This window comes from Lagenorhynchus albirostris, chromosome 11, assembly GCF_949774975.1.
Source record: "Lagenorhynchus albirostris chromosome 11, mLagAlb1.1, whole genome shotgun sequence".
In the NCBI taxonomy this organism is placed as follows: domain Eukaryota; kingdom Metazoa; phylum Chordata; class Mammalia; order Artiodactyla; family Delphinidae; genus Lagenorhynchus; species Lagenorhynchus albirostris.
Window position 1 is genome coordinate 66,142,585 of NC_083105.1, and position 20,440 is coordinate 66,163,024.

General features: G+C 41.1%; 1 long non-coding RNA gene across 1 annotated transcript; it reads right to left on the bottom strand.

Moving 5' to 3' along the window:
• Nucleotides 1–389: 389 nt before the first annotated feature.
• Nucleotides 390–14,504, bottom strand: LOC132529483 (uncharacterized). Its single transcript, XR_009543478.1, has 3 exons — nt 14,455–14,504; nt 5,511–5,587; nt 390–913 (listed from the first exon to the last, which is right to left on the bottom strand). It is a non-coding gene; the product is annotated as an uncharacterized LOC132529483 (long non-coding RNA).
• Between the last annotated feature and the right edge of the window lie 5,936 nt (nt 14,505–20,440).

Consider the following 20,440-nt stretch of genomic DNA (forward strand, 5'->3'; position numbering starts at 1 on the left):
GCCTTTCCGGATGGTGGTCCCAGGCAGTGGGATTTCTTATACGGCACTCAGGCCTCCAAGAGGCACAGAGGCCTTAGCCTAAAAAGTCACACAACACCATTTAGACACGTTCACACCCTATCCTATCGGCTGAGGACTCACACATCTCCCTAGATTCAGGAGGGAATGTAGATGCTGCCTCTTAACGGAAAGTGGGCCAAATAATTTGACACCTTGTTTTAAAACTGCCAAAGGGATGGAATTCATCGGAGGATAGAGGCACATATACCACAGAACAAGAATGGGACTGGAAAAGAAAGGTAACAGAAACAAGGATTTGATTCAGGCTTGAAGAGTTTCTTCCCAGTTTTGGAATAGAAGTTTTATTAATATTCATGTCACATCTTGATTGTGCTAAGCCCCCACCCAGTTCATAAAGAAACTTCACTGTGAGGTCATTTGGGAGCACATAGGAGTTCCCAAGGAGGGTCTTGCATGCACTTAAGAATCAGTCTGTGTCACCAGTTGCAGTGGTCTCTGACACCATTTCATGCAATATTTTTGAGAGACCTTCGAAAATGTTCAAAGGTGCAAAACTACTTAGAGAGATACCACAGAAAATGTATATTTTCGCTATTGCTACGTCTGTTGGCTACTGGCAATCCAAGCGAAGGAGCACCGCTGGTCTCAGCCACTCCAAGCTCTGCACGGTGCCTACTGAGACGCAGATTACTGCCCATTGCATTGACTACTTCAATAGCCATCTTCTGAAGACAGCCATCTTCACCATGCTCTGACATCTCTGCAATCTCTTGTAAAGTGAAGAAGATGCACTTTATTCTCTGTTGTAGATCATTTAGAGACTCCCACCATAGAAGGTTGCTTGAACTTCAAAACAGGAGGAATTTTTATTCACACACAGAGATCCAGGGTGCTGGAAAAGATAGGATGAGTTCAGAGGCCAAGGCCACAGCACATACGAAGGAATAACTTCCCTCCATCCCTCGGTCAGTGCTTTTGCTACGTTTGTCTCAGCATACCAGAGTCCACCTTCTCACAGTATGGCTTCTTTCCTGTCCCTTGACACATTTCAAATGTGGCACACAATCTCACACCAAAATGCTCGAATATGTCTACATTAAATTTTAAATGCACTTCCAAGCTCTTCTCCACTCTTTTTTTTTTTGCATTTTTGAGTGTTTTATTTATATCAAATTGGATAAAATGTGTGTATTTCTCAGACAGAAAAGACATGTCAAGGTAGAAATGTACCTTTCAACTATTCATGGGTACACAAGTACACTGGGGAGATTGTAAGAGTGCAGATTGTGATTCAGTAGGTCTGGTAGGCCTGAGTTCTATTTTTTTGGGGGGGGATTTTGAGTAATTTTTATTTAAAAATTTTATTTCCTTGTATCTTTTTTTTTTTTACTTCTTTATTAGAGTATAATTGCTTTACAATGGTGTGTTAATTTCTGCTTTATAACAAAGTGAATCAGTTATACATATACATATGTTCCCATATCTCTTCCCTCTTGCGTCTCCCTCCCTCCCTCCCACCCTCCCTATCCCACCCCTCTAGGTGGTCACAAAGCACCGAGCTGATCTCCCTGTGCTATGTGGCTGCTTCCCACTAGCTATCTACCTTACATTTGGTAGTGTACACTCTTTTGGGTGGTGAGAGTAGATTCTTAAGGAAAGAACTGTTACTTTCTTTCACATTTTAATGTAGCCAAGCCTCAGTTTCAGTCTATTGAGGACGGCTACTCTACCCCTAATTATTACCCTTACAGTTCAGTATTATAGCTCCTCCTTCACTTATCTGTCTCAACTGTGAACTGCAATAAGGGAGGGGGGTAAGCCAAGTCTCTTGGTCACCAGTACCACCTTATATTCCAGTACCCAGCATGGTCCTGGGCACACGGCAGGTGTCCATAAAATATTTGTTGAAAAACTGACAAAGGAGAATTCAAAACAATGCCAAAAGAGTCTCAGTTATTTAAATAACTGTCAACAATCTGTCTTCAATAATAATCATCATTTAAGAATTCCTTAATAAAAAGACAATGTATCTTACTTAATAAGCATGCAATAAAAGATGACACTATCAACTGGAACTCCAAACACAACCTCACCAAAATGTAGGGTTTCAATAATCTGTTCATCTGTGTAACATCTGTGAAATGTCACTGTTTTATACATATAATCAGGGCCCTTCTTGCAAATTTTTTTTTAAATTTGAAATGAAGAAGATAGAGAAACTAATGAAGATCAAGTTTGGTTTTTTTTTTTAATATTAATATATTTATTTGGTCGTACCAGGTCTTCGTTGTGGCTCGCGAGGACCTTAGTTGTGGCATGTGAACTCTTAGTTGCGTCATGCATGTGGGATCTAGTTCCCTGACCAGGGATCGAACCTGGGCCTTCTGCATTGGGAGCAAGGAGTCTTATCCACTGCACCACCAGGGAAGTCTCAGGAAGATTAAGTTTTTAAAAAGAGGTGTTCAGAAGCAGCCTCATAGCACAGGGAGATCAGCTCGGTGCTTTGTGACCATCTAGAGGGGTGGGATAGGGAGGGTGGGAGGGAGACACAAGAGGGAGGGGATATGGGGATATATGTATACGTATAGCTGATTCACTTTGTTATACAACAGAAACTAACACAACAATGTAAAGCAATTATACTCCAATAAAGATTTAAAAAAATATTAACTGAGGCAAACAAAGGATTAAAGAAAGATAAGAGAAAAAAAAAAAGAGGTGTTCAAGGTCTCCGGAGGGGAAGGAACATTTAGGGTGTGAAGAGGCATCTATGATTTTTTACTGTAAATGAACAACATGCAAATTTAATGCAAGTTGTATGCAAACCGGAGTCTACTAGTCCCAGTAAACAGCCTATATTCCCAGTAAGCAGTAATTCTTTTCTATAACAGGACAGTTGTAGCAAAATAACAACAATAGTAATATTAATCTATGCCAAAATTATAATCAAATGATACTTTTCCAGTGGGACTAGGGGAATGAGACAGTCCCTAAAATGAAGTCCATCACACAAACGAAAGACAAAATGCATTTATTTTTCTAACTGATGTGCGGGCTTGAGTCTGTGAACAGGACAGGCAGTTCACACCAGAGCCGAGGTGCCCTGGTTCTGTTCATTTGGGGCCACATGCGCAGGACAACAACTTCCTCACAATGGAGTGCCGGTGTTTCCTTACCCGGGCACAGAGATAGAGCGTGGCGATGTCTACCCTGTCCCTGGCCTTCTGCTGGGCTTGTCAACAATGGTGCCACTGGGTACCAGCTCTGAGGCCCCATGGCGCTGAGAAAGGATCGCCTCATTTCCTGTGCATGAGAAAATAGTCTGCAGATGTCCACAGACAAGTCACCACCAACCTAGACTGGATTTGACATGAGCTAGAGATCCCCAAAGTCAGCCTTTCAAAGAGTACATGCTGCTTAGATAAGAGCCATTCTTTGAAGGACATATTTGTTAGATGAGTCCAATATAAATGTCTTCCATTTGGTATTTGACCTGATCGGACCTGAAGGGAAAGCCAGGAGACACACAAAAGCCTAAAATTATCTTAGGCCCCCAAAAGAAAATACAACGCCCCATACAAGGGATATTGTATCATACATACAATTATTTAAAAATATTTGGATTGTGCATTCTTTTAAACATTTCCACATGAAACTGGAAATCTAGACAAAATTTTATTATGCTGTGAGTTGACAAAGAAAGAGAGGCTGTCTATTCTGCAAGGCAGCTGGATCAACAACCCAGACAGAACTGATGTCAATTCTTTTAAGCCAGCTAGTCAATTCAGCTAAACAATATGTCATTTAAATAAATGTTTGGTCTGTTTCTCTCTTTTTCAATGAATGAACTGGTTGCTTGATGAAATGTTCAAAGGGGTTTGATATTTTAACATTAGTAGGTGTGAGTCAGACTCTTGTTAACAGGTTTTTAAAAAGGAGAGAAAGAAATCAAAACTGCCTAGCATATATTTTAGGTGCCTCTGTAGGTGAAATACACCACCACCATTTCCCATAAAAAGGTTTGAAAACGTCCCCACACTTTCACCTCAACTGTTCAATTCAGCAGCATTACAGAACAAAATATCTGGTGCTTATGAACAATGTCTCATTTTAGTAAGTGGTAAGAAAGGGGATTCAAATAAAACATATTGCAGGGCAAACCTTTCTTTTCCACAACCAAGTTCCTACCTTGGCCCATAGAGTAGGAGCTTCCTCCCTCCCTCCCCCTTTTCTGTCATCATCCCTGCCCAAGGGAAGAGAAGTGACCTACCCAATTAGGGTGACTGGGATACCTAGGAGGCAGGAACTGAGTGTGCAGGGTGCAGCCTCTGTCTCTTTGCCTTTTTCTCTCAGTCTCTCCGTCACTCAGAATGGACTGACCTTAAGATAAGCACATTCTCTGCTCCAACGTGCAGGAAGTGGTCTGCCCCTCGGAGAGAGATTCACAGCCTGGTATGGTCCAGCCCTGCCAGCAATGGGGTGGGTGAACTCAGTTCAGGGGCAAGGAATTAGGAAGCCCACTTGGCCACAGAGTTATTCTGTGATCCCTAATCAAGTTAGTTAACAATTTAGTTGAGATACTGATCCTTTATCATACCCTTGATTCCAAACTCAGGAGGGGAAGAAAAGGATGTTATTTATTGCCCCTCCTAGAAAATTCAATACATTTACATTCTAATGGTCTATTGTAATTGATATTTTGATTCTTCATTTGACTTTCTAATTCTGGCATCAGATTAATGCTGAATACAGCAATGGGAAAGCCTGGAATGCCTATCTACAAATATTGATGTGCTGGTAAACATTCACCAACCAGCTTCCTGGGAAGAAAAAGTCCTGGTTTTGATCATTTCTGTGGTGTGCATACTGCTATCATGGCCTATTTCAAGCCGCCGATATCAGTGACATCACTGCCTAAATGTGGAGAAGAGAGGCTCACAGTGGGCTCTCACAAGCTGGAACTCACAGGCTATTGCACACCACTGTCTATAAAGTACACTGACCTTCTGTTATTTCCCGAAAATTAAATTCCAAGGATTACTGTGCCACTTTTATAAACAAACTACTTTATCATCTATTGGTACTAATAAGTGACTACAATACTTATTATCCAGCTAGCTGTTAAAGGAGAATCACCCACTTCAACATGCAATTCAAGTAAAATGTCTTTAGTTGAACCATCCTTCTTGTCTTTCCCATATTGTTTTTTTTTTTTTTTTTTTTTTGCCTTCTCTCCTCCTTCCTCTACAAACCAGACTGTTTGGCTCTCAGTAGTAGCAGCAGAAACAACCCTGTGAAGGACTATTCACAGCAGTTTGAGAGATGTTGATGACAACGTTCACCAAAATTAAAAGTCAAGACGTATTAAGAGGTATTAACACGTGTGGAATTCCCTAGCTAGGCCCTCCTGAAGTTTGGGGAGAATACGGTATATTGGAAAGAATGGACTTGCAAGTGAGACAAAGCTGGATGTGAAAGCTACTACTGACCTTTACTGGCTCTGCCACCCTGGAAACTGAGCAGCAGCAGGCCTGTAACATTGTCTCCCTTTGTTGAGAAAATGCCCCTGGGAAAGAGAGAAGGAAGATAATCTGGTCAATTTCCTTGCAAATATGTAATCACAGACCTCCAGGCAAACACACTCCCACTGTTCGCAGTGGGAGAATATTTATCTATGAAATGCTTTGGACAGGATGAACCAGATCTGCCGAGGACTGATTACTGTAGTAATCAAATCTGCAATTTGTGGATTTATGGAATTTTGTTCTCTAAAAATGTCATGTAATCTGTGTAACTACTGGAGTATAAAATGGACTTATTTCATGAAAGAAACGGCTCTCTTCTTCATAAGTGATGTGACTGCACACATCACTTAGAGATCCTTTTTGTTAATGAGGGACAGAACTAGTCCCAGTGTAGCAAGAAATGACCTGGCAGCTGTGTTGGTTGGTCCCACACAGGTTCTCTCTATGTACAAATCCTTTTACTACTCACAGAAAAAAAAAAAAAAAAAAAGAGGCAGGAGTCAAGTGCATTGCATATTCTGTGACTGTCTCAAAGGGTGAGAGTTTATGAGTTACAGAAGTGGTGGATCTGAGATTTAGAAGGACCAATACCAATGCTTTTGGCCATGGTTTTGGAGGGCCTCTACAAATTTTGCCAACTGAGTCTTAATAATGTTGTTAGTGTGTTCAATTAAGCCAGAGGACTGAAAGTAATAAGTGCAGTGAAAGTGCTGTAAAACCAGCCAAACAGATCAGTCTTCTCAAAATACCTGACCAGTAAGATAGGTTTCTCGATCACCATGAAGTTCAAGTTGGAGTTCCCCAGGTAGAGATAATCTTTCCGAAAGGACTTTTGCCACAGAAGAGGCCTGTCTGCAAGGGAAGACTCCAGTCCAGTGTGAAAACCTACAGACCACGACTAAAACATATTTATATCCATTAGATGGAGGAAGTTGTATGAAATCCTTTTGCCAGACTTCAAATAGTCCAGTAGATAGTTTAAAATGTCTGGGAGCAGTACAAACAGGCTTCCCTGGGTCGTACTTCAGACAATTTGGACAAGTGACGTAGGCACTTTTTGCAACATTTTACTGTTTCCCCATCAATATTGATTTATAAAGGCTATCATTTTGCCAGTGTTTTGTTTTTTTTTTTTTCGCGGTACGCGGGCCTCTCACTGTTGTGGCCTCTCCCGTTGCAGAGCACAGGCTCCGGACGCACAGGCTCAGCGGCCGTGGCTCACGGGGCTCCGCGGCATGTGGGATCCTCCCAGACCAGGGCACGAACCCGTGTCCCCTGCATCGGCAGGCGGACTCTCAACCACTGCGCCACCAGGGAAGCCCGCCAGTGGTTTAATGCATGTACAGTGACGAGGAGTGGGGATTTCCGAGTTTCCAGTAGGACTGGGTTTCTATTTGGTCCAAACCAGAGCTTTTGCTTTTTAGCAAACCAACAATTGTTAGATTTCCAATCTTGTTTTTCCTTTCATGAGGCCAGTTATTAGGCTTCTCTAGATAGTTATTCTAAGTTATCATTTGAGGAAAGATGCCTTTGGACTGACAGAGGGCTGACTGCTCTTGGTTCCTTTAAGGGCAGCGTTCCTTGTGGACATGTCAGCAAGGTGACTTCCCTTAGCTTCCAGAGACTCAAGTTTCAAGCCCCAGACTCTTAATTTTTTAATTGACGTATAGTTGATTTACAATTTTGTATTAGTTTACGGTGTACAGCAAAGTGATTCAGATATATATATTCTTTTTCAGATTCTTTTCCATTACAGTTTATTACAAATATTAAATAGAGTTCTCTGTGAAGCCCCAGAACCTTAATAATAGCTACTAAGCAGGTAAAATTATTGCATCCAATAATTCCTATAAACTATCTGATGAAAAAGAGAGAGAAATGTGTGCCACTTATGCAAATAAGTGGAATATGTCCACTCTTTTTTGCATATTCTCTATCCCCCCAATTATGCACAAACAATGGAGTGCCAACTGTAAACACACTTTTTTTTCTTCTCTACGAAAAATTCCTGCTCTTTCTGTCTCTGGTCATTGCAGGAGATGCCTCGATGTCCACACGCCTGCAATAGATGGTTACGGGGAACCACTTCAGTTTTCAGATCAAGAGAGGTAGCGATGTACAGCACAGAACCTAATAGTCAGAAGGACATTAACTCCATTCGCTGTAACGGGCTGACTCACCACCAGCCAGCAGCCGAAGGCAAGGGTGTTGGTGTTGGTCATGTAGCTGAGATCCAGCAGTGAAAGCTGGACACCTCCTCCAGGGAGACCACTGTCAACAAGAACATGCCAGCCGTTCTCAGCAGCATCTGGCACATGATCCACGAGAACAAGTGAGACAGGAAGACAAGAGTGTTGCCATTTTGGAAAAGGATCGGGGAGCAGCCTTGGGCAAAACAGGCCTTGCAAGCTAAAAAACAAAGGCCCTGAGGGCCTGAGTCCAGGGGGAGATGGCAACAGGCTCGCAGGAATAAAAGATTAACTTTATTTCTGTTACACTAACAAGTATACCTAATTGTCACAAGACAAGAAGCTCAACTATAAATGTTAACCTTATCTGTTCCTGTGTTTCTTGCAGAAAATTCTCATGCATTTGCTTCCCCCCACAGAAGCACTCCCTAGTTCTGATAGCCACCATGCAACCACCTGCTGATGATCAAAGAAGTTTGACAATTTCTGGAAATATCAGTGATCATGAGATAAACTCTCCCTTTTGTTATAAAAGCAACTTGCCCCTTCTACTTGGAGAGCGGGCACGTTTTTTCCTGATTTCTTCCTTGTGCGCAAGCTATCTCTTTTAATAAAAAGCTTTGCTTGCCTAAGAATCTTGTGGAAGTGATATTCATTTCTATGGTATTGCTGCCCAAGAATCTGGAAAGGGCTTGGCAGCACGAGTACTGCTCTCCATCTGCCATGGCCGCCGCCTGCAGAATGGGCACCATCTTTGCAGCCAGAAGCCAGTGATGGGGGAGAGGAGAGGACCCGCCCCATGGAGAGCTCCTGAGACCACTTCCCCCAAAGCAATAAAGATGTCAGCCAACTTTTCTCAAAAAGAAACAAAGAAAGAACCCTGAAACAAATCAAACAGTTTAAAAACTTTTAAACTATTAAAGCAGATTTCCGGATTAAAATTCTTTCTAGTGTGACTAAAATTTTCTGATAATATAAATGGCCTGGTAAAAGTCAAATAAACTTGTTTGCTAAGCATTAACTCAACAAGTATTTATGAAGCACCTCGTACATGCCTGATACCTGCAAGGCCCTGAGAATAGACAGGCGAACAAAATAACATGGTCCCTGCTCCTTCATAGAGAGGATGCAGTCTGGTAGAAAAACTGTCTTTAGACACATATCACATAAATAAATGTACTATCACACATCCTATTTAGTGCTGAGAAGAGAAAGTACAGATACTACGAGAGAGTAGACAGGAGGACTATTCTTATATTGGGGTCAGACCTTTAAGGCAAACTTTAAGGACTGAGAGTGTTAACCAAGAGGTAGGTGAGGAAGATGTGCAGAGGCGGAGAAAAGAGATTTCAAACAGGTGGAACAGGCATCAGTATCTTTTTTAAGCTCCCCAGTTAATTCTAATGTTCAGACAGGCTGAGAACCACTACAAAGATAGTTTCCTCCTCCTTGATTTCCTCTTCTCTTGGTCTCTGTGCCGCCGTGTTCTGTTTCCCTTCAACTTCGCTGGATACTTCTTTTCACCGTTTCTTTTGCTGGTTCTACCTTCTCTATTGATCTCTACATGATACAGCCCAACAGGATTTGTCTGTGTTCCCTCCTCGCTCTCTCTCTCTCTCTCTCTTCTCTCCATCAACAATTTCATCCACCCATGGCCTTATATACAATCTATAAGCTGTTAAAAAACAAAATTCAACTGAGTCCATTTTAAAGATCTTATTGGCTTTATGCAATGGTTCACAAATTGGGCAGCATCTAGTCTAGCAGATTGGGCAGATTACTTCACTGGGGCTGATCAGATCATTTCTGATTGACTGGTTTAAGATTCCATTTCTGGGAGAGCCAAAATTGTAATTAAGTGAAATCTCAGCTTGGTGATGTGGGGCTTAGCAAAAGCAACCCCATCTGGGACCCGTTGTCTTGTTTTTAACAATGCTGACAACTTCTGATTCCTTTCTGAGCTCCAGATACAAATATTCAACCATGTTTCAATCTCTACTTGGGTACAGATAGGCACAAACACACCTGACTTAACATGGCAACGCCAAGCTCTCCATCTCCATCTGCCATTCCCTCCTATCTGCTCCCTCCCCAGAGTTCTGCATCCGGGTAAATGGTCCCACCAACCACTCAGTCACTCATGCCAGAAAACTGTGAATCGTCCTTGACACCTGCCTCTCTCTCCCCTGCGCTCAGCCTGTATCCATTCAGTCACTGGATCCTACTGAATTCATTCTCAGATGCTCTTGCTTCTCTCCATCTCCAGTGCTATAATCTTAGTTCAAGTCACCATAATCAAGCTATGTTACTGTCCTACTTAAAGCCCCTGAGTACTGCCCCTTACGCTAGTAAAGAAGTCCCACCCTAGACCAATTACACCATGTTTTTGAATGCTCCCTTGGTGATTCTAACATGCAGCCATCATTGAGAAATACTGGCTACCTTGTTGAAAGCTGCTGAAAGTTCAAGTAAAATTTGCATCACCAGTGGAAGGTCCTTGGTGGCCCAAGCACCAGCACTTCCACTGGTTGGTGGGGATTAAGCCCAATGGAAGTGAGTTGAAGAGTGAATGAAAGTGAGGAAATGGTGACCAAATACGGAGGTAATTCTTTCCAGAAATTTAGCCGAGGAGATCAGAGATACTGAATGGTCACTAGAGGTGGATTTGGTTTCTCACCTTTGCCTGTTTATAAAATGTGTAGGATTTGCACCAATTCATCCATGAGATAAATTTTTTCATTAAGTATAAGATTCTGGCAAACACGAGGCGCCCAAGAGAAGATGGTGTAGTGCAGTGGGAAAGCCCTGGATTGGTGTTCAGAGGCTCTCCGATCACATCCTGGCTCTGCCACCCTCTGACAATGTGCTCTTGGACAAATTACTTAAATTATCTGAGCCTCAGCTCTTTTCTCTTTAAAACCATGATAACAACACTTAGCTTACAGGAGGTTGTAAGATTTAGTAAAATAACATACGCGAAGAATGTGTAAAACTGTACAAATCAACTCTCGAGTTCTCCCGATCCTCTAGTGCCCTCAAGTGGCTTCCTAGATGGCCTAAGACCACACACTAGCGTGCCCCATCATGGGCAGCTGAATGCATTTCTGTCATTTCCTGAGCCTCGCTTCTACCCCCAAACTTCATTATCGTTTATCCATCCCTTTATCCCCCAGTCTTAAAGCTGGACATACTTGAGCTAGACTAACTGATGCTGAAAATGAGATGCATTAACATCTCGGATAACATAAATGCATTGCATATGGGATATTCCAAACCTTAATATAAGTGTTGATTAACATGTAAATTTCAAACACCAAAGCCAGAAGGGTTGGCTATTAAACCGAGACAATTGTTTAGCACCCCCAACGTTACACCATGAAGTGGCATCCCAGGCTCCTAGTTTATCTATTTCTTGACTCAATATCTTTTTCCCTATTTAACTCAATTCCCCCAGGGCTGTTCTTTCTGTGACATGGCTCTAAACACATTGCATCACTCCTTGGCTCAAAAGCATTTAGAGGCTCTTTTCCTGCACCCTCCTTCAGCTGGCAGAACTCCACTTGCCAGTGCCCGCATCCACTGGGGTGGATGGGGAGCAGTTAGGGCCAAAGAAAATAATATCACTGTCACTTCTTCCATTTCTATGCAGAGATGACAGAAGAATTCTCTGCCTGAGAATCTGTTGACGTTCCAAAAATAGAGAAAGACATTTACTTTTTGTGTGTGTGCAGGGATGGCACGGGGAGGTTGGGGCAAGCTTTCTCTCACTCATTTTTTAATTGTAATTTTTATTGAGAAAATTGTAGTTTCACATGCAATTGTAAGAAATAATACAGAGAAATCCTTGATTGTACAGTTTCCACCAATGGTAGCATTTTGCAAAACTTTAAAATAATATCCCAACCAATATATTGACATTGATACCATCCAGCTTTCTCATTCAGATTAGATTTACCCAGTTTTATTCGTATTCGTTTGTGTTTGTGTGTGTGTGTGTTAAGTGCTACACAATCACCTGTATGGATTTTTATATCCATCATCACAGTCGAGATAGTGAATAGTTCCAACACAAGGATCCCTCGTGCTGTCCTTTTATAATCACATCTACCTTCCTTCCCTCAGACCACAATCCCTATGACCTAGCAATCACTGACCTGTTGTCCATTTGTAAATGTTTGCTCTCATAAATGTTACATAAGTGGATGGTACAGTGTGTAACCTTTTGGGTTTGGCTTTTTTGGCTCAGCATAATTCCCTGGAAATTCATCCAGGTTGTAGCACGTATCAAGTTTAATCCTTTTTATTGCTTAGAGGTATTCCATGATACGCACGTGCCTCAATTTGTTTAACCAGATATCTGTTAAAGGGCATCTGGGTTGATTCCAGTTTTTAGCTATTACAAATAAAATTGCTATGAACATTTGTGTACAAGTTTCTGTGTAAACATCAGTGTTCACTTTTCTGGGGTAAATGCCCAAGAGTGCAATTGCTACGTTGAACAGTAATTGCATGTCTTGTTTTTTGAGAAACTTCCAAACTGCTTTCCAGAGTGACTGTATTATTTGCATTCCCACCATCAATGTACATGTGATCCACATTTTTACTTTTAGTTTTCCTTTTAGTCTTTCTTTAGTGCTATCAGAAGGTAGATAGCTCTTTAATGGACCTCACTCATGAAGGTTTCTGATCAAACTCCAAAAGCAAGAGGACGAACAAAAGGAAACTACTGCTCGTCTGGATAATATAATAATAATAGCCGTCATTTATTGAGTGCTCACTGTATGCCAGGCGTTCTGCTAAAGGCTTCCTATGTACAAATCCTTTTACTACTCACAACAGTTACGTGGGTAGGTTCTATTATCATCCCCAATCTGGAAGCTGAGGCTTAGAAATAGAAGCACTTCATTCATGGTTACACAGCCAGTTAAGTGGCAGAGCTAAGATTTGAACATAGGGGGCTGTGCTTTCAAGTACCACATTATACTGCCTCCAGTATAATAATGAAAGAAACATCTTTGTGTTCCCAGAAGCAGCTGTGCAGGTTTCATTGTAGTGAAGACAATGTTTTTCTTTTTAAATATAAATGTAGATTTTACCATCTCTGGGAATTAAAGTATATCCTTGGTGTGTGTGTGTGTGTGTGTGTGTGTGTGAGAGAGAGAGAGAGAGAGAGAGATTCAACAAGTATGCATTGATTTTTTTCTCAAAGGCTGCATGTATCCCCAGCTGATGTCTAGCCTCATCCTCTCCCCCATTCACACACCTCAGGCAATGGGAGAATTAAATACAGCACCCTGGTCCTCATCTGCAACTTAGAGGGGACAATTTAGGTCATATGGGAAGAGAATCAAGAAGAATTTACCCATAATATCTCAAAGTAAGTAGAAGGTCCTGGCAAATGTTTTCCCAACTAAGCATGAGCAGGAGGAAAATAAGTAGTACAATGATCATGCAAATATACTAGAGCAAAAAAAAATTAAGAGGAGGGCAGGGCTTCCCTGGTGGCGCAGTGGTTGAGAGTCCGCCTGCCGATGCAGGGGACGCGGGTTCGTGCCCTGGTCCGGGAAGATCCCACATGCCGCGGAGTGGCTAGGCCCGTGATCCATGGCCACTGAGCCTGCGCGTCCGGAGCCTGTGCTCCGCAACGGGAGAGGCCACAACAGTGAGAGGCCCGTGTACAGCTGAAAAAAAAAAAAGGAGGGGGAGGGCAGATAAGAACAAGCACACAAAAGACAGGTGAAGGACCCAGTCTAAAAGAATATACGACTTAAAAATTAGAAAAAACTCACTGCCAGTGTTTACACTGTAGAAACACATAATAAGATCTTAAAGACAAAATGATAAAACAACAGAGGTGAAAAGGGAAGCAGCTGAGACTATAACTTGAGGACAAAAACAACACCAAGAGAAAACTAATAAATGAGAAAGATCAAAGATCAAATAGGCTGAAAATGGAATTGCAATACTGACAGAGAGGGAAGACTTAGTAGAGTAATTGCACATTCAGTAAAAAGGATAAAGGATTTGACAATTAGAGAGGAAGAAACAGATGTGAAAGAGAAATAGTGATGATCTTACACAAGGACAATTTGTGTCTCTGGAGTAGAGAAACAAACAAAAAATCAAACAAAAAAATTATTTTGAAAAGAAAATTTCCCTGCAATTAATGAAGAAGTCATTTTGGATATGAAATAGGCAGTTTATGTTCCAGGAAAAACTATATAGAATAATTAAAACAGATACATAGGCTGGCTGAGTTAATTCCCTTTGGGGATTAAAAGGAAGAGTTACAGGAACCAAGTTACAAAAAACAAGTCACCTACATGGGAGAACAAAATTGGACTGGCTTATACTTCTCCATAGCATCAATGCCAGATGAGAATGGGGCTTTGTCTGTAAAGTTCTGAGGGGAAAAAAAGGGTGACTTAAGAATATCCAGACAGTTTTGTTGTTTGACAATAAAGGCACATGTACATAGTCTCAAACATGAAACACCTTAGCAGATACAGCCCTTCTTGGGAAAAACTACCAGAGATGAAATCCAGCTATACAAGGAGTGGACATGCTGGAGGAAAGCACCTGTACTCTGTAGAGCATTTAAAGGAGGCGGTGTATGTAGCGGGTAGTTCAGGAGTCAGACCACTTGAATTTGCACCTGGCTCTGTCAATTCTCATTTTTGTCCTCACATAAATTATTTAACCTGCCTCAGTTCCCATACCAGTAAGATGAGGATGATAATGTTGTGGTTGGTATCAGATGAAATAATCCATGCAAAGTTCTCAGCATAGTACTCAGCCCTAGATGCTGTTACAAAAAAAATTAAGGCATATCATTATAAAAACATAATAGCTCCAAAATGTTCAGGCTTTTTATAATGTTTTATAATCTTTTTGTTTCTTAATCTTAAGGACCAATATCTCTGTGATAAAGAAATTTTTTTAAACACTGAACTCTCTAGAAAGGTGGACCAGAAATTGGACCAGAAACTGTCTAGAAACACGATTACCTCTAGGCAAGGACACTGGCTAGATAAGAGATGGTGGACTGGCTTTTCACGAACATGTAGCTTTTGAAATTGGTACCATGTGAATACGTCACCTATTTTTTTAAAAAGCAACTAAAATTCAAGAAACATTTACCTAAGATTCCGCAATTCCTTCATTTTTAATCACAATTTATTTTTCTTCTTTTTAAGTTCAAGCAGAACTAAATTTAGTACTTCAGTGTAAAATTAGCATGCACAGTATGGTCCCATTTTTGCAAAATTATTCCAAGCCAGTCACACCTCCATCTGTATATAAGCAAAGAAAGAGGTCTGAAGTGATACCCAATGTTAACAATGATTATTTTCTAGGTGATGAAATTCGGGGTATATTTTTCCTTATTCATATTTTTTCAGAGCTGTTTGAATTTTTAATTGAGTATATATCATCTTTAAAAAGTCATTGTTCTAAATAAAGAAAGAAAAATTGTTACCAAGGAAGAATAAGGGGTTTGTCCACATCTCACAAGGGACTGGGCTGTAAATGCCAAAGGCCACCCTGGAGGGCCCTGCTAATGCTCTAGCAGTATGAGTCTACGCCCTAACTCTCTACTTAGCAAATGCGCTGCCAGGGGGTTATGATGTCCCACTGTGCGCCTTACTGGTTGTTTAAGTGGAAGACTGATGCCTGAACTACCCTCCAGCCAAACTGGACCACTTGTCATTTCCCAAAGTGCCTTCGTCCCTCGTGCCCCATTCACCTAGAGTGCCACCTACCTGACCCCTCAATTGCATCTTTCCTCCAAAGCCACAGCACAAACTGTGCCTTCCGTGTACCTTTCCCTAACCCGTAGACCCAATTTCCCCCTTTGAAGCCCCAAAGCACATTTTAACAACTATTTATGACAATTCATTCATTTAATGAATGCTTATTGCACACACTCATGTGCCTTACAGTACATTTGTTTGTATACATCTTATCCTCTGTCTTAGAACGATTACCTGGGGGCAGAAAGTATGTCACACTCATTAGGTATTTCTATAGCACCCAGCATAACACCCTTGAAAGGTCAAAAACTGTTTGTCTGGATAATTAAATAAAGGAGGACTGTGAGATTATAGAAAATATATAATATATATTGGTCTCTCTGCCCCCGGTTCCTGACACAGGGATCCTCAAACCCTTGTAAATTCCTAAGTGAGTGACATGAGCTCTAGGAGTATCTTTATTTCTAATGTGGTGACTCTGGGTGGGCTCCTGGATGGCTCCTGGATGGGGGCTGGTCACCAGAAAGACCAAGCCATGAGCAGAAGCTTGGAATTTTCAGCTCCGCCCACCCCCCATCTCGCAGAGAGGGAAGAGGGGCTGGAAATAGAGTTAATAATCATGCCTGTGTGAGGAAGCCTCCATAATACCCCAATAGTATGGGGTTCAGAGAGCTTCCAGGTTGGCAAATACACCAGGAGGGAGATGCACCCCAGCTCCATGGGGACAGAGCTCAGGACCCTCCCAGACCTCACCCTATGTATCTCCTCATCTGGAACTGGTAAATGGAAGTGTTTCCCTGAGTTCTGCGAGCTGCTGTAGCAAATTAATTAATCCTGAGCAGGGGGTTGTGGGAACCCCTGATTTGTAATCAAGTCAGACAGAAGTTATGGGTCACCACCCTGAGGACCTACTACTTACAACTGGCATCTGAAGCAGGGTGAGAGAAGTCTTGTTGGACAGAGCCCTTAACCTGTGAGATCTGACACTATCTCCAGGTAGATAGTGTTAGAATTGAGTTAAATTGTAGGACATCCAGCTGATGTCACAGAGGTTGCTTGTTGTGGGGAAACATACACACACACACACACACACACACACACACACACACTTGGTGACCAGAAGTGTCAGAAGTGAAGTGTATTCTGTGTAAGTAGTAAAGGACACAAAACTGAGTCTTTCCTCACACAGGCACTCCATGAGTGTTTGTTGAATTGAACTCATTACTTTGTCTTTACATATTTTTTGAAGCTTTAAAGACTTTTAGTCTTTAAAAGCCAAGTGGTTTACCTGCCTTCAGAATTATTTTAAGTTTTTCTAAAGAGCAAATATGCCCCCTTCCTCCAGAAGTAATGGCACAGATCAAAATCCTTGGAAAGGGCTAAGGTCCAAATAGCTAAACAATAGATTAGTGATGTTTATTCCCATCTGTTTCACCCTGAGGAGATACAACAACAATCCTAAAAACTGACATAGGGAAGTCAATTTCACCCTAGTCCCCCAATCCGTAATGTCCGACATGGCTCAGAAAAAATGAGTTCCCGTTACTCAGGGTTTTCATCTTTTAACTAGGCTCTTTAATCACAAAGAGCTACATTTCTCAAAACCTAAATAAAGCTAATTTGACACGTGTAATTGTGCGTCATGTCAGTGATAATGTGAATACAATTTAGGGACTTCCCTGGAGGTCCAGCGGTTAGGGCTCCATGCTTCCACTGCAGGGGGCAAGGGTTCGATCTCTGGTTGGGGAATTAAGATCCCACAAGCCCTGCGGTACTCACAGCCAAAAAACTAAAAAAAAAAAAAAAAAAAAAAAATTAAAGGCATCACAAATACAAAATAATATATAGAATTAAGGGAATACCTTTATGAAATAATGAGGATTATATATGGAAATTATTTGCCTTTGTTCTAGTCAGGGCTATCTTTCCAAAATACGGTTTGTTGAAAACTCTATTTCCCCTTTTTCTCCCTCAACAGTGAGCAAAAACTAATGTGCTGCCACCTGCTGACAACGGAGTGAAAGTGTAGCTCTGACATGAAAAGTGTTTAATCTTTTTAACTGTTGACCCAAAACTTCAGAATAGGTGTTTACATTATCTTATTTTAAACATAGTAATGAACTCCTTCAAGATTCTTAACTTTAGGGGAGATAATAATCTGTGAATTGGTGTAAATGAAAAAGAAAAGCAATGGATGAGTGTGAATTTCACAGATTAGAAAGCTTAGCTGCCTGCTTCAGTGGAGGATTGAAGTGATAGTTGAGTCATTCCCTTAACAAGAAAAAGGGGCAAGGAAACATAAGCAGATCTATACTAAGATACACTAGTGGTCCAGTCAGTCCAGTGTTATGTCACTGAGGAATGCTGAGCAGGAAGCATACGGTCATTTGTGAGGACAGCGTCTGCTACCCGTCACAGGGAGAGGAATCTGTTCTCAAACAGCCCTATTTTCCCTCAGTGACCCTTACATATCTATAGAATGAACCTAAACCCTCCTCGAACGCAGGTTTCCAGCTGGTCCACTCTTTGGGTGAGCAAAGTTTCCTAATCAGCACACAATGAATAATATAAACAGAGGAGAGCCAGGTTCTGTACTTTTATATCCCCAATAGATTTCTGGTTCTATGTGCAGCCCCCACCACATGGTAAGTACTTTATCAATTTTATCTGAATGAATAAATAAGTAGAACCTCTTTCTGTTTCTCTTCCGTCTTCTGTGTTTGAGCTCCAAGGAGTGCATCAGAATCTGTTTATATTGGATTGGCCAAAAAGTTCGTTTGGGTTTTTCCTTAAGATGGTACGGAAAAAACCAAACAAACTTTTTGGCCAACCCAATATATTGCTTTGATTATTTGGATATTTCTGGTAAAAATTAACTTGAGCCTGAATCACTAAGACAACTCCTCAACTTTCCACTTCAGTCAATATTATTTGTCAATCAAGTTTTTAGTAAACTGTAAACCGAAGCGTAAAACCTAGCTATGTTAGTGGAAAACCTGAAGGTTAACACTCAATGTGCCATGCAGGGGCAGAATCCAGAAAGAAAGTGGAAGAAGAACCTGTACTTAATTAGGAGGATTAGAAAGAGTTTTGAAAACAGTTAGCTTAGCCTTCCTGATTAAAAGAAAAGTATTTAGTTTGGGGAGTCACCTTCCCATTTTTAGGCCACTAAAACTAGACTCATGTAGCTAAAGCCAGGAAGGGATCAGGCAATTTTACATTAAATTTATCACCCAGCAATCACCTGTTCACATCGGTCAGGAGCCCAAACGATTATGGTCTCGATGTCTACTCTGTTCAGGGGTCATCAGCTCTAAAGTAAGGAGATGTACATAGGCAAGGGGCATAGAGTCTAACAGCTGGAACCTTTGCAAATTTTCCAGGATCTTTTTATCAAACCATCCAATGTAATGCACTTCACAATGTATAACTAAGAAAAGAGCCCCTGTCTTAGAGAAGAAGGGGATCTAACCATCAGCAAAAGATAAAGTGAACAAATGCTTAAAAATTTGAAGCTTCCTGAGATGCAATGGAGGACAAGATCACCTCAAGTTGGAAAGATGGAGATTGACATCATGAAGGAGGTAGAATTTGAATAGGTCTTTAAGAATAAGTGGAATTTTGCAGTTTGGGATTTAGGTAGGGAGAAAAAATTCACAAATGACATTTGGGAGACACCAAATATATTTGTGAACAGGGTGTGTTCACCTTGGCTACTATGAGCCTGATCGTCACTGCCAAAAAGTGGCAACTATGTTGGGATAACGACATAATGTACAGGCTCTGAAATCAGGTGCCTGGGTCAAGTCCTGGCCTCATTGCTTGTTTGTAATGTGACCTTGAGTAAGTTATTTAGTAACCCTGGCCCTCAGTTGCCTTCTCTGTAAAACGAGGACAATAGAAGGGCATACCCCATAGAGAAGTTTTGAGGATTAAAAGAAAGAATTCATGTGCTGTGTTCAGTGCCTGGAATATAGCAAATGTTCAATAAACATTACCTATTATATTTGGCGAGTTTGTACTTGATTTACTAAACAATGAGGAGTTATCAAAGGTTTCTGAGCAGAAGAGCTATATGTTTGAAGCTGAAACTCTAGAGTAATTAATTTACCAATGAGACTTAGGATAAATTAAAGGAAGTGGAAAAAGCTATATTTAAGAATAGCAGATAAGGAAACTTTGCAGCTATCCAGGGAAGAAGTAATGAGAATCAGAATTATAGGTAAATCAATAGAAGATAGAAGAAGGAGCAGAAGAGACAATTCTGAGAAACTTTAAGAGAAATAATTGAAAGGACTGAGTGTGACGCGTAACAGCTGGGGAGGAGTTAAAAACAACTTTAAGCCTTTGAACCTGGGGACCAGAAAAGCTTTGGTGAGGAAAACAGATGTGAGGACAAAGTGGTTCAGGGGAAAGTTACCCAAGTGGAGGTCCCAATAGAGAGTCACCAATATAAATGCAGACCTCAGAAGAGAAGTCAAAATTAGCTTAGGTATCTTCAATTTAGGGGTGAAAGTAAAGCATTGGATGGAAGTAACATCAGTGAAGTTTGCCAAGGTCAAACCATCTGACGCAAAATTCCTTGTTCTTTCTACCTATGGATATTACATGGGTTCATATCCATCAGTAGAAAAAGAAAGGGTCTTATATATGTTAAAAGGTGACGTTCAACTCCTGAGTTTTCCATCTACTAGCCACGTGTCACTTTAGGAATCAGCTTCCTCGTCTAGGAAATAAAATCAATGCTAATACAAACAATGCTAATAACTTCCTCACAGAGTTTTCTGAGTATCAAATGGAGTCCTGGTCTCTTTCTGGCTATCTCAATGTGATCATCCTCAGATACAAGATGACACTTCTCTTCCTGAAGGTCCCAGCTGCCCTGGGCTTGTTGCTACATACTCCTGTACCCACAATCTCTTTCTTCTTCACCAGTCATCACTTGAACTCATCT